The sequence below is a fragment of the Microcaecilia unicolor genome, chromosome 2 (genome assembly GCF_901765095.1).
Source record: "Microcaecilia unicolor chromosome 2, aMicUni1.1, whole genome shotgun sequence".
In the NCBI taxonomy this organism is placed as follows: domain Eukaryota; kingdom Metazoa; phylum Chordata; class Amphibia; order Gymnophiona; family Siphonopidae; genus Microcaecilia; species Microcaecilia unicolor.
The window spans coordinates 628,586,424-628,603,311 of NC_044032.1; the positions used below are offsets into that span (position 1 = coordinate 628,586,424).

At 44.0% G+C, this 16,888-nt stretch overlaps 1 long non-coding RNA gene across 1 annotated transcript; it reads right to left on the reverse strand.

The window, feature by feature from the left end:
* Positions 1–140: 140 nt before the first annotated feature.
* LOC115462703 lies at positions 141–16,888 on the reverse strand. The gene is made up of 3 exons (XR_003940927.1): positions 16,875–16,888; positions 14,113–14,115; positions 141–397 (listed from the first exon to the last, which is right to left on the reverse strand). It is a non-coding gene; the product is annotated as an uncharacterized LOC115462703 (long non-coding RNA).

Here is a 16,888-nt window from a genome sequence, read left to right on the forward strand (position 1 = left end):
CCCCAGGTACAAATAAGTACCTGTATACAATATGTAAGCCGCATTGAGCCTGCCATGAGTGGGAAAGCGTGGGGTACAAATGTAACAAAAAAAAAAAAAACAGAGAAAATGCAATAGCCCTAGCAAATCTAGCGGGGGAAAAGACACACGATGAGTTGTGTCAATAGCAGGAAGCTATCTGAGAATTTAGTATCAGGGTATTATCCACTGCTCACTCTTCTGTAGGATTGTAAGGAGGGCCAGGATTCCATCCAGAAAGAAAAAAAAATCAGTGTTGGCCAGGATTTATTATCAGGATCAGAAATGAGGTATTCATTGGTTGCAGGTTGCACTTTATACACTGTGATTCATTTTTTATTAGGACATTTTCTTGTGCTCCTTTGCCTCTAGTTCACACCTGAGATCCTGGCGCTATGAACCCTCATTGGCAACTCTCCATGAACGTTTCCCTATTTTATATCCATATCTCCAACATAAAGAAAATGAGCCATTGCTTTGACAATTCTTTAACTTGTACACTTGCCTAAGGTTCTTCCCTGAGCTTTACAATCGTGGGAGCTGAAGCTGGTCACCAAGAATCACCCACAACTTCTTCCCTGCTTCCACCAGGGCTGTGAAAACCATCTCCACAGCATCGCTAGCTGACTGAGGGAGCAGAAGCTGGAACTTAATCACACCAGAGACTTTTCACCTGGCAGTGCACAGAACTGCCAGTCAGGGCCGCTGAGAGACTGGGCTGGGCCCGGGGCCCCCCTGCCCCCCCTGAGGTCACCGCTGCCACCTTCACTCCCCCCTTCGCACCCCCTCAAGGTTGCCGCTGCCATCGCTCCCCCCTCCGCCCCTCAAGGTCGCTGCCACCACTCCCCCCTCCATCCGGCCCCCTCTGTCCGCCACCGGGCCGTGCCCCCTGCATTGAAATCACAGCGCCTCTCACCTCCGTGTGAAAGCGCTGCAGGCAGCAGCAGATCGTCTCCCTTCGGGCCTCCTTCCCTCCCTGTGTCCCGCCCTCGCGGAAGTTACATCAGACGAGGGCTGGACACAGGGAGGGAAGGAGGCCCGAAGGGAGGCGATCTGCTGCCTGCAGCGCTTTCACATGGAGGTGAGAGGCACTGTGATTTCAATGCAGGGGGCCTGGCCCAGTGACAGACGGTCGACGACGGAGGGGGGTGGGACTGCGGCGCCGGGCCCCCCTTGGAGGCCCGGGGAATTTTGTCCCCCCTGCCCCCCTCTCGGCGGCTATGCTGCTAGTGAGCCAATATCTCCATCCTATTATATAAAAAATTATGGGGGTCTTTTTACAAAGCAGCGGTAAGCCCAATGGGGCTTGCCACTCGCTAAAAAGGAAGTATCACTGGGCTACCACAGCAGCCTAGCGATAGTTTCCACCCCCAGTGAGCATCATATCCAGCTCTACAAAAATATTTTTATTGTTGTAGCACTGGTATGTACCTGGCGGTAATCGGGCAGTGCTGCGTGCTGCCAGTTACTGCTGGATTAGCGCAGGAGCCCTTATCAAGAATCACACACCACTTCTTCCCTGCTTCCACCAGGGCTGTGAAAACCATCTCCAAAGCATCGACAGCTGACTGAGGGAGCAGAAGCTGGAACTTATCACACCAGAGACTTTTCACCTGGCAGTGCACAGAACTGCCAGTCAGGGCTGCTGAGAGACTGGGCCGGGCCCAGGGCAAGGCCTCAATGGGTGGCAGTAAGTGATACTCCCTAAAATGGCCATGTGGCAAGTGCTTCACTTGCCGTACGGCCATTTCCTGAAAAAACCCCAAAGACCTGCCTTTTACCCACTGCGGTAAAAAGGGGGCCTCGGCGCACGTCAAAAACACACAGACGCCATCGCAGACCCCCCCCCCTCTTGCCGCAGCTTCATAAAAGGGGGCCCTATGTATCTAGATACAGACATATATAGATATAGACATGTTCATTTTTATAACACATAGAACTGACTTAACATGACGGAGACATGTAAAACAGTCATGCTAATTATTTTTAATTTATTTGGCAGTTGCCTGCAACATATGTGTGTGTATTTATTTCCAGTAAAAATTATTTGCCTCATAAGTTGCTCAGGTCTTTTAATGTGATTTTAAGGAAATGCTAACATTTCAAAAAGTATCTGAAATCCTATCTTAAATCTTAATTTGTAAAAACATGCACATTCAAGTCTCACAGAAATAAATGTGCTATTGCAAAGCGATGCTATAAAAAAAACCCAGGAGAAATGCTACAAAATCTGTTTTTCTTTCAGGAGTATTTTGTAGCATTTGTCCTGTTTTTTTTTTTATAGCATTATTGGAATAATAACCAGTGATTTGGGGATTTTTTTGTTTTTGTTCTTCTAGTTGCAAAGCCACTTGCATCCTGAATCCCGCCCATAGGGGTCAGCATTGTGCCATAGTTAGATTTCCTTCCCTTCTGCTAAGTAGTAAGGATTGTAAATGCTACTTGCATAGCATTCTCAGACCCTGCCAGCACAAAGAACAAAAGCCAGGTCTCCTATGTGTCTGTATTACCAGTAGCCTTTAGGCAATAAGGCCACAATCTTATTTCACATTACAACACTAGGCCCTTTGTTTTATGAACAAATGAGGTATAGAACCCCATACAAAAAAAAAACCACCCAACTCCTATAATAACTTTGATGTAGAACAGCTAGAATGAAGCCACCAAAACCATGTTATCCACAGTTCTGATCATAAGTCACATGAACAGAAGAAATTTGCAATATTTTGAACCTGAACTTTAAATGTATGAAAGTAACACTTTTTTAAAATTAATATCGTGGAGATCACGTGATGCAGTGAGGGGAAGAAGACGTGAGTTTCTCCTCTCTGGGGGTCCCACTCTCTCTACCTAAATTATCGCCCGAAGGAGACCGTCAAGGAGATATTTTTTGAGCTTCAAGGCTACAATAACCTGCATGGACAGATATATTCAAACTTTAAGTGGGGAGATGACAGGAAAGTCCCAGAAAAAGCGCGACTGGCGGAGACAAAGATGGTGGACGGGCAGCAAGAGACTGCGGAGTTAACTGAACAGCAATTAGCACAGCTCACAAAGGCAATAGGGCAAGCACTAGAACAGAAGTTTCAACAGCTTTCGAATCAGATGACCAGTATGGAAACATTGTTGGCTGAAACGAGAAGAGCAGGAGAATTAGAACATCGAGTGTCAGCCTTGGAGGACTCAGCCCCGGGAACGGCAACGATCATAGAGAAGCTTACCCAGCAATTGCGACATCAAGCCCAGAAGCTGGAGGATCTAGAGAATAGATCAAGGTGCAGTAATCTTCGCCTTATAGGACTGCCGGAGACAATAGCAGAGGGCTTATTATCAACGGAATTTGAACACTGGTTGTCCACAGAATTGGCACTATCGGTCAGTAAAGGACGACTACGCCTAGAAAGAGCGCATAGAGTGGGACGACCACATGAAAATAAACAGAAGTCACGTATGGTGGTGATAAAGGTTCATAATTATATTCATAAATTGGAAATCCTGAGAGGCTACCGGCAGAAAAAAGGATCCCTAACATATGATGGAATACAAATAAAAAATTTTCAAGATTACTCGGCATCTGTCCAGGAAAAGAGACGGAGATTTTCTCCCTTGTGTACTAAGCTGGTGTCGCAGGGAGCGAGGTTCGTCTTACAATAACCTGGCCACTCTGAAAATTATGAGGGAAGGGGCATGGCGCACCTTTGAAACCCTGGAGCAAGCAGAAGCAGATATGGTGGGAAAAGAACACTTGGACAAGCTGCCATCTTGACCTTGTCTCCCCCCAGTATTTTCCTTACTAAGAAATTAATCAATATATCATTGGCATAAAAATAATACATTAGATTATATGATTCTAAGACCTAGCCTAAGAGCGAGATTGAATAAAATAAAAGATAATTTGGAGCCTTGGGGCACTCCAGCTTATATAGGCCAATCTTGTGATTTGTTATTTGAAGCTGCATATTCTGAAATCCTATAAACCAATTCAACATCTCTCCTATTGTTCGATATTACCCATTCAATCCAATAATATTCCGTGTCCTGCTAATTCAAATACTTCAGACAAGGCTGATTGCATGACAAGTGAAAGGAGAAACAGGGGTGATATGATACAGACGTTCAAATATTTGAAAGGTATTAATCCGCAAATGAACCTTTTCCGGAGATACGAAGGCGGTAAAACGAGAGGACATAAAATGAGATTAAAGGGGGGCAGACTCAAGAAAAATGTCAGGAAGTATTTCTTCACGGAGAGAGTGGTGGATGCTTGGAATGCCCTCCCGCGGGAGGTGGTGGAGATGAAAACGGTAACGGAATTCAAACATGCGTGGGATAAACATAAAGGAATCCTGTTCAGAAGGACAGGATCGTCAGGAGCTTAACCGAGATTGGATAGCAGAGCCGGTAGTGGGAGGCGGGGCTGGAGGTTGGAAGGCGGGGATAGTGCGGGCCAGACTTATATGGTCTGTGCCAGAGCCAGTGGTGGGAGGCGGGACTGGAGGTTGGGAGGCAGAGATAGCGCTGGGCAGACTTATATGGTCTGTGCCAGAGCTGGTGGTGGGAGCCAGGGATAGTGCTGGGCAGACTTATACGGTCTGTGCCAGAGCCGGTGGTGGGAGGCGGGGATAGTGCTGGGCAGACTTATACAGTCTGTGCCAGAGCCAGTGGTGGGAGGCGGGACTGGAGGTTGGGAGGCAGAGATAGTGCTGGGCAGACTTATACGGTCTGTGCCAGAGCCGGTGGTGGGAGGCGGGGATAGTGCTGGGCAGACTTATACAGTCTGTGCCAGAGCCAGTGGTGTGAGGCGGGACTGGAGGTTGGGAGGCAGAGATAGTGCTGGGCAGACTTATACGGTCTGTGCCAGAGCCGGTGGTGGGAGGCGGGGATAGTGCTGGGCAGACTTATACAGTCTGTGCCAGAGCCAGTGGTGTGAGGCGGGACTGGAGGTTGGGAGGCAGAGATAGTGCTGGGCAGACTTATACGGTCTGTGCCAGAGCCGGTGGTTGGGAGGCGGGGCTGGTGGTTGGGAGGCGAGGATAGTGCTGGGCAGACTTATACGGTCTGTGCCAGAGCCGGTGGTGGGAAGCAGGACTGGTGGTTGGGAGGCAGGGATAGTGCTGGGCAGACTTATATGGTCTGTGCCAGAGCCGGTGGTGGGAGGCGGGGCTGGTGGTTGGGAGGCAGGGATAGTGCTGGGCAGACTTATACGGTCTGTGCCCTGAAGAGCACAGGTACAAATCAAAGTAGGGTATACACAAAAGTAGCACACATGAGTTGTCTTGTTGGGCAGACTGGATGGACCGTGCAGGTCTTTTTCTGCCATCATCTACTATGTTACTATGTATAAGTGCTTGTATTCCCCTATCCATTAACATTGTTAATTCAGTTAATATTGCAGTCAAAACTGTTTCTGTGCTGAATGCTTGTCTAAAACTTGCTTGTCTTTGATCCAATATATCATATTTATTTAAATATTCTTGTAATTGTGTTGCTGTTATTCCTTCAATTATTTTTGGAAGTGTAGGCAGATTGGCAAGTGGTCAGTAATTAATGCAGTCTGTGACATCCAAGCTACTTCTTACATCTTTGCTTAGAGGGACTATCCTACCCATTTCTATTGGGTAGTCACCTTGATTGATTCACAAATCTTGTTACCCAATTACAGAGGGTTTCTGACTTTTCTGTTAGGGAAATAGCAGGACAGGGATCCAAACTAAAAATTCCTTTTCATAAACTTCAATAGAGGAGTGTGGTAGCCGTCTTAGTCCACTCTTAAGGTTATCAATAGAAATCAAACAAAATAAAACATGGAAAAGAAAATAAGATGATACCTTTTTTATTGGACATAACTTAATACATTTCTTGATTAGCTTTCGAAGGTTGCCCTTCTTCCTCAGATCGGAAATAAGCAAATGTGCTAGCTGACAGTGTATATAAGTGAAAACATTCAAGCATTACTATGACAGTCTGACAGGGTGGGAGGATGGGGGTGGGTAGGAGGTATGCATGGAGACATCAAAGCATATCATTGATATTCTAACAGGATGGGTGTGGATAGGTGAGGGGAGGGTGATCAACAGAGACATACAGCTTTATGGTTTATAATGGGCTAGGAACCCCAGATCCTTGTTAAGCCCTTTCTGTTGGGTGTTAAAATATTCAATCATTCTGACTTCAACAAAGTCCTCACCTCTTGTCCAGTCACTGGAAAAGGAATTCCATGTATTATCTGCAATTTCCAGAGATAGATTCAGTAAATGGCACCCAAAATAAAGCGCTGGAATACTGTGTGCTAAGTGCAAATTCTATAAAAGCAGTTCCACACGGAACTGCCATTTGTAGAATACTAGCTTAAGTTGCGGGCTTAACTCTAGGCGTGAACACTTACGCCAGCCTAACTACTAGAGTTTAGGTGTTTAAATGCAAGTATTTTATACAACCACAATCTAATTAAGGGAAAGAAAGACTAAAACAAAACAAAAAAATCAAAATATCCTCAACTTCCAAATAATGAAGACTCTGCTGAAAGGAAACCTTTATTCCAGGGAGGAAAAAGCCTCAGAACTAGTCATAGGCATCTTATTCTATTACTAGTAAAATAGGCCCGTTTCTGACACAAATGAAACGGGCGCTAGCAAGGTTTTCCTCGGAGTGTGTATGTTTGAGAGAGTGTATGTGAGAGTGACTGTGTGTGAGAGAGAGAGTGAATGTGCAAGTGTGTGTGTGAGAGAGAGAGAGTGTGGGTGCGAGTGTGTCTGTGAGAGAGAGAGTGTGTGTGTGTGAGAATGAGAGTGTGTGCAAGTGCATATGTGAGACACAGTGTGATAGAGAGAGAGTGTGTTTCGAACAGATACAGTGTGTGCAAGAGAGAGAGTGTGTGTGAGTCACAGACTCTCTGTGAGACTGAGTGTATGAGACCAAGAGAGTGTGTGAGTGACTGTGTGACACATAAGAGTGAATGTGATACAGTGTGAGACATAGAGTGTGTGAGAGACAGTGTGTGAGAGTGAGAGAGAGAAAGACATTGTGAGAGAGAGTGTGTGTGTGACAGAGATACCTCCCCCCCCCTCTGGTGTCAGGCCCCCCTCTCTCCCTCTCTCTGGTGTCAGGCCCCCCCTCTCTCTCTGGTGTCTGAGCGTTACTGTGCAGGACGCTGAGCTCTGGCTGTGCTTCAAGGAACTGACCAATCCTATTTAATAGAATGCACCTCCAACATTCTGAAGCCGAGAAACCTCATGTGATTGGTCACTTCTGCTTGTGACGAACCCAGAAGTACGTGATGTCAATTCAGGAGATGGATACAGAGAGCAGGAATGCCTCAGCTGTGCAGTCAGCTTCAGAATGTTGGTGGTGCGTTTTATTATATAGGATGCCTCTATGTTCAATCATTGGCATAAAAAAAATCTCCTTAGGAATCGAGCAGATACAGTGAATATCTCATGTAAACTATTTTTTAACATTTTTTCATGCAACTTGTTATTACACTTTAAAAAAAAAAAAAAACTTTTTGAGATTATTTAATGCAAAGGAACTTAGCTGCTACAGTATATCAGGTCCACTCAACAATGCCAATGATTGGATATTGAGGCAGAATAGAATAAGATGTGTACGGCTAGTTCTGAGGATTTTTCATAATGGCAAGTGTTGTAAGTAAGTTGGACAGTAGCAGTGGCGTAGCCACAGGTGAGCCTGGGTGGGCCGGGGCCCACACAACAGTAGCACACGTTTAGCGGTAGCTTGTGGGGATCCCAAGCTCTGCCAGCTGAAGACTTCCCCCTGATGGTAATGAAAACACTATTCTCCACGATACTGGCACCTGCACATGCTCAGTTTTCAGCGCATGCCTGCTGTAGACTACTAAGGTGGAAAGAAGCGTTTTCCCACCAGCTGAGATTTTTTTTTGTGGTGGGTGAAGGGGAGAACACTTGATGCCTACCCACCACCTAGGCCTATATTTTATATACCCTTTTTAATGTTTTTCCTTTGAGTGCAGATCTGTATGTTTATTCATAGTAACATAGTAGATGACGGCAGAAAAAGACCTGCACGGTCCATCCAGTCTGCCCAACAAGATAACTCATATGTGCTAATTTTGTGTATACCCTACTTTGATTTGTACCTGTGTTCTTCAGGGCACAGGCCGTATAAGTCTGCCCAGCACTATCCCCACCTCCCAACCACCAGCCCCTCCTCCCGATATTGACTAAGCTCCTGAGGATTCATTCCTTCTGCACAGGATTCAGCTCTCATATGCACACTGCTTCCACTGGCTTCCCTAATTCAGACATACTGCACTTTCCTTTTAAAGTTTTTTTTTTTTATTTGTATGCCATTTATTATTGCTCATTTATTGCTCAACATGTTTGTCTCATGCAATAGATGTAGTATTATTTGTTTACTGGACATTGTGCTCAGCATTTCTGGACTCATAACATTCATTGGTATGTCATCTATTTTATTAGTTCATATTTACATATTTTATTTGTACAAATGTATACATTTATTTCTCATGTTAATGTTTGTGTGTACACTCATTTGTTTTATGTTCTTGCAATGGTCTTATTTATTTACTTATTCATTCATTTACTCACTTATTTATTGTTTAAGTATTATTTATTATTACCAAGATGTTTTGATGTTTTTGTTATTTTACAGAAATTGTTTTGACTCCTGATGCAGGATCCCTGTGGTGCTGAAATGCAGACTGCGTTGTCTTTCTTATTTTACTGTATCTTTTAATAAATATCCTTTGTTGGAACCACTGGTCTACCCACTTCTTTTTGGTTGTATTTTGATTTTGCTTTTTCGACTAGGGGGTTGTTTTCTCTTTTCTTTGGAAGTCCCAACACCACCACATCAGAATGTGGTGCTTCTGGGACCTCCCCCCCCCCCCCCCCCCCCAATCAATATCCTGAATTAAGATAGTTTGACCACAGCTTTTGCAGTATCCTTGTAAGACACTTTCTAAATCCTGCATCATCTAGCAGCCAAGTAAAACAAAACGTCTTTGTATATTCAAAATTATTCAGAAATGTGTATTTGATATTTTCAGGACAGTGACATTTTTGTTTTTGTTTTTTTTTTTGCTTCTATCAGAGAAGTGGCAGCAGAGACTTGACTTGCTACCATGATCAATAGAGCATCTGTGAAGCCACTTCTGGGAGCCTAAGGCAAATATGTTGTGCCAGACCATTGCAGAAGGAAGAGGATTTGAGGGAACAATGTATTCTAAGTGTTTAGCGATATTAATTTTATGTTGAAATCTTTTTTATTGATGACAACCAAATTCAAAATGCAATACAAACAAATGGTAATGTTTATCATCATCATACATTTTCAGCCATCCCCTCCCCAACATCCTATCTAACTCCCCCTAACCCTCCCTACCTTCTACCTTCCTCCCTCCCCTCCTTCCCATATACAAACAGCAATGAGCTGGAGGACCTGGGTTTATTGGTTCAGGATACAGCTCCGTGCCATCGGAGTCAGTGTGGCCCAAAACCGTTCCCAAACCCTCTGGAAGCGAATTCCTTTTTCTGAAGTTATGTTTTTCATTGCCATTCGTTCCATTGTCAAGAATGTTATCATCTGTGCTCTCCAGAGCAATGGGGGAACCACTGCTGAATCTAACCAGCTGAGGAGGATTGTTTTCTTTCCCATCAGGACAGTTCCTTTCAAAAATCCAATCAGGCCTGGTGCTAGGGGCTTTGTTATTTGAAAACTATCCAACAACAATAACGGTGCTGGGATGATCTTGCATGCCCACATGGACGACACTCGGGCAAACACCCGAAGCCAGAAATCAGCGATTATAGGGCAATGCCAGAACATGTGGCCCAGCGTCGCCCTGGGTCTGCCAAATTTGGCACATTCATCCGAGGCCCTACATTTTGCCTTAAATGCCCATGTCGGTGCCCTTTATAACCACAATAAAAATTTAAACTGCAGTTCCCATAGTTGCACATCTTGTGCCCATGACTGGGTATCCAATAAGCATGTCTTTAGCTGTGCCCCGGATACCTGCACCACCAGATCTTCCAACCAACTGGATACATAAAGTTCGTAGTTGAGATCTTCCGTGGTCTCTTTAAAAAACTTATGATGAGAATTTTGGGGAAGAAATTGGGGGGGGGGGGGGCACGCCGAGTACGTCAGAACTGTTGACCATAAGAGGGAATCCCATGTTCACGCCCAGGATGGAAAACCCGGTTTTTAGGCAATGGGCAAGAAAGGGGCTCACATGTCTGAAGACAATTTTAGATACTGAAGGGTTATCAATAGAAATCAAACAAAATAAAACATGGAAAAGAAAATAAGATGATACCTTTTTTTATTGGACATAACTTAATACATTTCTTGATTAGCTTTCGAAGGTTGCCCTTCTTCGTCAGATCGGAAATAAGCAAATGTGCTAGCTGACAGTGTATATAAGTGAAAACATTCAAGCATTACTATGACAGTCTGACAGGGTGGGAGGATGGGGGTGGGTATACTGAAGGGAAAATTAAGCCTCTAAGACAGCTCCAATGTAGAAGGTGATTTGGGGGATATTTTTGGTTATGGCCAGATAAAGCATTATGTTCAATCCTTGGATGGAGAGGCACTTAAATTCCAATTAGGGGAGAAAATCAAACAATTTTTTGACTTCATTAATATCACGTAAAATAGTGGGTACTCCCCTACAATTGATACTGGTCCGCCCAGGGGCATTTCGGGGACTAACCACAGATGAAACATTGCTATGTTGTAAGCTTCGCTTAGTAGCGAAAAAATGTATTCTACAATCCAGGACATTGGATAAGCCCCCTGAATATTGGCATTGGCGTAATCAGATACACCTGCTAATGACATGGGAAGCAAGAGAAGCAAAGGGTTCATGCCGCCGCAAAAAAACGTTTTCTTAAGCTGTTGGGGGTCTATGTTGGACACATTATCTGAGAGAGGACGGAGCCTTATACTTAATACATTATGAATAGAGTAATAAATAAAGGTACATACTTCTGGATTAATAACTAAATACACACACTTGCTGGGAAGTAAGGGGAATGCAGGTAGGGGAGACACTGGGAAGGGAGAGAGGGGGTATGGATAAGGATCACAGGGTAGGTTCACTTAACACTATACCATATAATGTTCTGTTGAGTGGTGGTTGAAAGGGAAAGGCAATAGGCCTATACTGGGTTATGGTTCTACATTTGTTTTGCACTTGGTAAGGCTGAAATTGTTGCCTGAATAAGGTTATGATAAATTAGCTGCAATAAATACATAATACATTATAAGAGGTCAGATAGAAGATAAATGATAGGTCACAGTAAATGGTTTAAATTTGAAAAAGCTTTATTGGGTAAGGCCTGTTATTTTTCAAAAGTTGAACATTTAGTTTTTAAAGGCCGGGTAGTTCAAATGTTACCTATGAGATAAGGGGAGGAGGGAGTATAGAATTGAAAAGATTGATGATGGTGTGAAGTACTATATACGTGTTGTAGACAACCTTTTCTAACTGAATGTTATAACATTGAAATTATATGTGTGTATTCTTTATGCAGTCATTAATAAAAAATTGTTGACAATTAAAAAACTCATGATGATATTTCAGAGGTACGTGTGCTTGTGCTTCCAGAATAAGTGCCTCTTGGAGAGTCTCCTGTACATCCTCGCTTAAGTTCTCCCAACCCAGGCTCCTCACATAATGATGCGATTGCAAATAAGCAAAGTAGTCCGTCTGTGGCAAACCAAATTTTTTCCCGTAGGTCTACAAACTTGTGCAGCTGTCCATCTTCCTTTAATATATGATACAAGTAGCTCAGTCCTTTTGTACGCCAACGCGCAAACCCTGCTGAATCCGTACCCGGTGGGAAGTCTGGGTTATGTTGCAGGGCCAAATATGGTGTGCTTGCTGCGGAGAATTTATGACGTTTAAATAGCCACCGCCGGGCTGCCCTCACTGTTTTGAGGAACTGGGAGGTTCCAAGCCCCCCCCCCCCCCAGGACTACGTTTTGGTATGGAGTGGATCTGCCAACTGAAATGACTGGGTCCCAGACATGCAAGTTCTAGCGTTGTCGCCGAAAAGTCAGTTGCTCCTCTGTACCAGTCATTAATGTCTCTCATAGCGCATGCGACCGTCAGATATCGCACATTTTAAGCAAACCCAGGCCTCCATGTGCTCTCGGCTTCTGAAGGACAGCAACTGTCACCCTGGGCTGCCCTCCTCCTCCACAAAAAGGACTGCGCTGCTCTGTAAAGTGCTCTCTCATCTCTGGTTCTCAAAAACAGAGGAAGCATTTGAAAAAGATATATCCATTTGGGAACGAGCATCATATTAAGCAGATGTATTCTGCCGAGCAGTGATAGGGGTTGCGCAGTCCAGAGCCGCAACATTCTAATCGTGTCCTGCAGGAGCGGGGTCACATTACAATCATACAACATTTTTAGATTCTTTTGGATCTTCACCCCCAAATATTTAATGGGACCCTCAGTCCAAGACACCTGACCTCCCAAATCCCCACTGCTACCGCCCCCCCCCCCCCCCTCTTCTACTGGAAGTACCTGAGATTTCCTCATGTTCAATGTAAACCCCAACACCTGCCCATAGGTCTGAAGTGCCTCTGTCAATGACCCCCAAGATGTTCGCGGTGCTGTCAGGCCTAATAACAGGTCGTCTGCGTAAGCTAATACTTATCCCTGGGGTGAAATATCATGGAATCTTGCTACTCTACTGGGTACTTTTGACCTAGACTGGCCTCTGTTAGAAACAGAATACTGGGCTAGATGGACCCTTGGAACCTAGGACAACTCTTAGGTTCATTGATACAGAACAAGGGATTACAAATTAGAAATAGAAACGTGAAGACAAAAACTGAAGTGGCATTTCTTTTGTGTTCATGCCTGCTGAGGTCTCTGTTTCCTGCTACCGTAATGCCCCATACCAAGAGGAAGGCGGTGGTCAGAATCACTACCTCAATGGTAAGGAATTACTGGAAGCGAGGCCTTGCTCGGGGGGGCGAAGTTACCATTTCTCAGGGTCCAGCAAGTAATAGGAGTGGAGGTTCTCCTGTAGTTCAGAGTGGCAAGCCTGTGGTGGTGACTCTCTTGAGGGTATTTGGAATGCTCTTCAGAAGTTGGACATAACAGTTGCTAAATCAACTCAAGAAATATCTATGCTTGTAAGTCTGCAAATGGATGAAGGCGGAATTTACTACGTAAATCTCTGGAGTTAAGGAAGAGGTGAAATCATTACAGAACTTGACAACTACCACTGTTAAAGGCAAAATGTTACATAGAAAGCTAGAGCAAATAGAAAACTGCAATTGCAGGCTTAATCTTCATCTGTTGAATTTTCCTAAGGCCCTTGGCATATCCCCTTTGGATGCTTTTTAAAAAGACCTTGTTGAAATATTAAAATTAACCCCTGAGACAATTCCTCCTTTGAATCAGACTTATTGTATTCCTGTTAAAACAATTGTTAGAAGAAATTCTAGGTACAGGGCTTTGAGAGCCAAAAATCATCTATTAAGTAACATAGTAGATGATGGCAGAAAAAGACCTGCACGGTCCATTCAGTCTGCCCAAGAAGATAAATTCATATGTGCTACTTTTTTTATTTGTACTGTCCTCTTCAGTGCACAGACCGTATAAGTCTGGCCAGCCCTATCCCCGCCTCCCAACCACCAACCCCGCCTCCCACCACCAGCTCTGGCACAGACCCTATAAGTCTGCCCAGCACTATCCCTGCCTCCCACCACCGGCTCTGGCACAGACCGTATAAGTCTGCCCAGCACTATCCCCGCCTCCCAACCACCAACCCCGCCTCCCAACCACCAGCTCTGGCACAGACCCTATAAGTCTACACAGCACTATCCCCGCCGCCCAACCACCAGCCCCGGCACAAACCGTATAAGTCTGCCCAGCACTAGTCCCGCCTCCCACCACGAGCTCTGGCACAGACCGTATATGTCTGCCCAGCACTATCCCTGCCTCCCACCACCGGCTCTGGCACAGACCGTATAAGTCTTCCCAGCACTATCCCCGCCGCCCAACCACCAGCCCCGGCACAGACCGTATAAGTCTGCCCATCACTAGCCCCGCCTCCCAACCACCAGCTCTGCCACCCATTCTAGGCTAAGTATATCTGAAATCCTGGCATAATCTTTTGAGAAAACTTCTGAACAGGCTACATTGTTAGTCTTGTTTGTTTTCGAGTTAAGATTTAAATGCTGTGATGAAGTTATTCTTTCGTAATGCCCAAGTTTCATTTTTGGGAAAAAGATATACACTTACCCAGATGTAACAAGACAAACTGAAGAGCGAAGACAAACTTTTTTTAGCCATGTCACAAAATGCCTAGCCACCCACAGTGTGGAACAGAGAACGGAAAAGAATGCCATTAAAATATAGGAAAGCAATACAGACACATCAGAGGATGAAGAGAAAAAACTCAAATAGAACATAGAGGAGATAATATCCTTAAAAACAAAGAGGCAATTACAAAAGGAGGAGTAGAAATGGGCATAGAAGGGCAGGCAAAAGTAGGGAAGAAAAGATAGTGTCGCAGGGGATTCTCAAGTTAGCTACTCTCACCGAAAGCTTGTGGGAAAAGCCAGGTTTTAATTCCACTTTAAAGCTCTGAAAAGAACTGTTGCTGGGTAAAGAGAAGGGTAAACTGTTCCAAGTGTGTGGAGAAAGAAATAAAAAATGCCCTGCACAGTGTAAATTCTAGGTAAGCTAATCTTGGAAAGATAATACCAACCTATGGTCATTTATTGAATGGAGGGACCTAGTGGGACAGTAAGGAATGGTAAGGCAAGAAAGATAAAAACACCAGTACGAAAAGCCTTGAAAGTTAAGTAATGCAACTTTATAAGTAACCCATTGTTCAACAGGAAGCCTTTGATATTTTTTAAACAATGGGGAAAGTATGGTCTAACCGGTGAGCCTTACATAATAACCTAATAGCCGTGTTTTGTAATGATCGCAATTTCTGCAGTGTGGGGTTTGGAAGACCAGTATAAATAATGTTGCAATAATGAAGGCACAATGTGAAAAAGACAAGGATTAGTGCATGGAAGTTCGAAGTATCAAAGAGATGTTGGATAGACCTAAGTTGACGAAAAACCAGAAAACTAATTTTTGTGAGATGTGAAATGTGAGGTAGAAAAGAGAGAAAGGAGTCAAGAATGACCCCCTAAATATCGGAAACTAGGTACTGGGGTGATAGCTGTACCAAAAAGAGTGACAGGGGATGAAGGTGGCAGAGGGGCACCAGAGAACCAGCATGCAACTGTTTTATCAGTATTTAACACCAACTGATGTTCCCTGATCCAATTGGCAACTGACGCAAGGCAAACCTGAAGTGGAGCCAAAGAAGAGGACGGAGAGGTAGGATATAGGAGGAGGACAGCATCTGCATAGAAATACACTGAAATATCAAAAGAATGAATGAATGAATGAGAGCAGCAAGATGACTCAAAAAGAGGTTAAAAAGAAGAAAGGATAGAATGGAACCCTGGGAGGGGGGAGGGAGAACCCTGGGGCGGCGCTCCCCCCTCCCCCCGCTTGAAATCCTTTTTTTCAGAAGAAGTATTATCTATCATGACTTGATAAGAGTGGTGAGTTAAAAAAGAAGTTTCCCAAGAGAGAACTGTACCCAAGACACCTAGAGAGGACAGATGGGCGAGCAAAAGAGAGTGATTAACCAGGTTGAAAGTTGCAGAGAAATCTACCGAGAGCTAGAACAGTGTTATTGTTGAAGTAAGTGAGAATGTAGTTCGCTGATGAGTGCAGTCATAACTATTTCCGTGCTATAGTTGGATCAAAATCCAGATTGAAGGGGATGAAAAGCTAGTATTTTTTTTCAAAGAAGGGTGTAAGTTGATTAATTTTTTTATAGTACTTTTGGACATAAAACAGAGGTTGAAGACAGGGCAGTAATGACTGAGTATAGTCGGATCAAGGGTGGGCTTCTTCAGAATGGGCCGAACTATAGTACGTGTCCATAAATCAGGGATTTCTATGGACTTTGGCCTTTTATCTGAAGTGGACCAAAGTGTGCAACACACTTTCACCTTTGTTAGTATGAGATCTGGAAAAAAAATAGTGGCATGACCACTGAGTAGCTGAGAAGGAACTTTGGATGGGTACACAGAACCACTATTGTTGAAAAAGTATGTACAGTGGATAAGGCCTGGGAATTAACTTTTACTCTGTGACCTGAAGTAACTATCACTATGAATAAAATAATTTTCCAGATAAGGTACATCTATTAGCCTACATACAACTCAACATGGTTTCCGTCTGTTTTGTAATAGAGAAACCTTTAGTGACAAGAGGTAAGGAAATCATTAGCAACAAGGAGCATCACTTTATTACAATTTGACATCTCAGTGACATTTGATGCCATGGCCCACTCTGTGCTGCTTTATCAGTTGAATGAAATGGGTATTACGGGCAGGGTTTTTGACTGGTTTGCTGCTTTTTTGAAAAAAATCATACATATAGTGCAATTAAAAGTAGAAAAGAATCAAAGAGTTGGTTATCTTCCTGTGGGGTGCCACAGGGTTCTCCTCTTGTCCCCACAACTTTTTAATGTTTTTATGAGCCTGCAAATAAGTGGGGAAATGTGGGATACAAATGTAACAAATAAATATCTGGCAGAGATATTTTTTTCACTTACTTATGCAGATGATATAGTTGTTCCACGCCCCGAACATAACACTTTACAAGAGACTCTTCTCAAAGTGAGGAATTGTATAGATACGGTGGAAAATTGGACAAAGTCTAATTTCCTTAAATTAAATAAGCAGGAGGGGCTGTGGGGTTAAGGGCACTATGGGGCATATATGGTGGGCGTGTGCAAAGATACGGGCATTCTGGAAA